This window comes from Pleurodeles waltl, chromosome 11 (genome assembly GCF_031143425.1).
Source record: "Pleurodeles waltl isolate 20211129_DDA chromosome 11, aPleWal1.hap1.20221129, whole genome shotgun sequence".
NCBI classification, from domain to species: Eukaryota; Metazoa; Chordata; class Amphibia; order Caudata; family Salamandridae; genus Pleurodeles; species Pleurodeles waltl.
In genome coordinates this window covers 697,204,874-697,207,075 of record NC_090450.1, presented here as the reverse complement: position 1 = coordinate 697,207,075, position 2,202 = coordinate 697,204,874, and positions in this window count along the sequence as shown.

Below are 2,202 nucleotides of genomic sequence, written 5' to 3'. Positions count from 1 at the left end.
TCCATGGGCTGGTAACTAGCATTGTGACTGGTATAGGGCTGTTCCCTGTGTGTGAGTGTGAGTGTGTTGTGTACGCCAACAATGGTGTTGGTGCCGCCACTGAACAAGTGTATCCTTTGTATCCCCCCTTTTTGTTTTGTCACCCTGTCCTTATGTGCATTAGCATCATCTGGCATCCCGCAGGACCCATGAGGTCAAATCCACCGACAGTAAGGGCACCAGTGGGACTGACCCCAATCTATCCCAAGCACACAGGCAGACGAGCAGGCACCCAGGACAACACACAAGAGTGAACATGGCAAACACAAGCACCACATTTTATCCCACAGGCACTCAGATAAACACCATCCAGATGCAGACATACCAACATCCACTGCCTCCACTGTGGTCCCCTCCTCTTCTTCCTCCACCTTCCTCCCAGTAGCGTCTCCACTCACCTGCATGCACTACATCCTCATCCACTACCACCATCATCAGCACACCTATCAGTACACATCCCTCATTGGCAGTCACCATCCCCACATCCATGCACACATCCCCTGTGTCCTCTCCCACTGTGTCTGTGCCCCTTCTTCCCAAAGTCCACAAATGCAAGCACTCAGACACCCAACAGCCATCCACTTCACAGCAGCATCCAGCCCATGCACCTTCACCCAAACACAGCAGACTGACACCTCCAACAACCACTCCCTCTTCCTCCACTCCCAAACCATCTCCCTCTTCCCGCCCTAGTGTCCCTAAGAAGCGTTTCCTCTCCACCACTGACCTCTTCCCTACCCCTCCCCCCATCCCTCACATCAGGCCAAGGTGGTCAAAACCCAGGCAAGCACCTCAGCCACTCAGTGCACGGGCACAGTGGTATCCTCAGCAACTCCAGGTGGGAAAGGATCCCGGCCAGCAGCCAGCCAGACGGAAAGGGTGCCTGCCCCAAGTGCTTCAAGGAAGGGCAAGGAGCCAGCCCCAGCTGCAGGAAGGAAGGGCAAGGAGCCAGCCCCAGCTGTAGGAAGGAAGGGTAAGGAGCTAGCCCCAGCTGCAGGAAGGAAGGGCAAAGAGCAAGCGCCAGCTGCTGCCAAAAGGGGCAAGGAGGCAGCCCCAGCTGCTGCCAAAAGGGGCAAGGAGCTAGCCCCAGCTGCTGGCAGGAAGGCCAAAGGGCCTGCAAGAGCAGGCAGTAAGGACAAGGGGCCTGGTGCTGGGACTCAGTCAGATCCACCACCACCAACCATGGTGGTGCCCCCAACCGAGGCAGCAGGGGGTGGGCTGGATCCTCCCCCCACCACCAGCTCCGCCAGCAGCACCACCACCAGAGCAGCACCAGTGGGCAGCCGTCCGAGGCTGCAGGGGATGGGCTGGAGCCTCCCACCACCACCACCACCACCAGTTCCGCTAGCAGAACCGCCACCAGCAGCATCAGTGGGCAGCCATCCGAGGCTGCAGGAGATGGGCTGGAGCATCCCCTCACCACTACCAGCAGCAGCAGCACCACCACCACTGCCACCACTGAACAGCCGTCACCGCAGGCGGACAATGTGTAGTCCTGCATCCATGGGCTATTGTGCGGCCTGGCCCATGCAAATCCTGTGGGTATGACACCCAACTGAGAGACTGTGACCTTGCACTCCCCAAGATCTGCATCACAGGGCACAATGCCCCCTCCAGAACCAGTGGAGAAGACATCCACTCACCCCATCCTCCCCAGGATGAAGCTTACTGGGCACGATGCCCCCTCCAGAACCAGTGGAGAAGCCATCCACTTGAGAGACTGTGGCCTTGCACTCCCCAGGACCAAGCACAGGGCATGCTGCCCCCTTCAGTGCCAGTGGGCAAGTCACCCACTTGAGAGACTGTGGCCTTGCACTCCCCAGGACCAAGCACAGAGCATGTTGACCCCTCCAGAGCAAGTGGGCAAGTCACCCACTTGAGAGACTGGCCTTGCACTTCCCAGGACAGAGTAATGGGCATGTTGCCCCTCCAGAGCCAGTGGGCAAGTCACCCACTTGAGAGACTGTGGCCTTGCACTCCCCAGGACAGAGTAAGGGGCATGTTGCCCCCTCCAGGGCCAGTGGCGTTGTACCATCTCCCAGCTGAGGTGCCCCCCGTTCCCCGTGCCCCTAAGGTGCCTGGCTATTTTCGACCTGATGCCCCTGCAGTGTTCTCTCCATGTTGTTGCAGGAGTGAGGTGGGGCTTTGGACTTTGTGATGTGG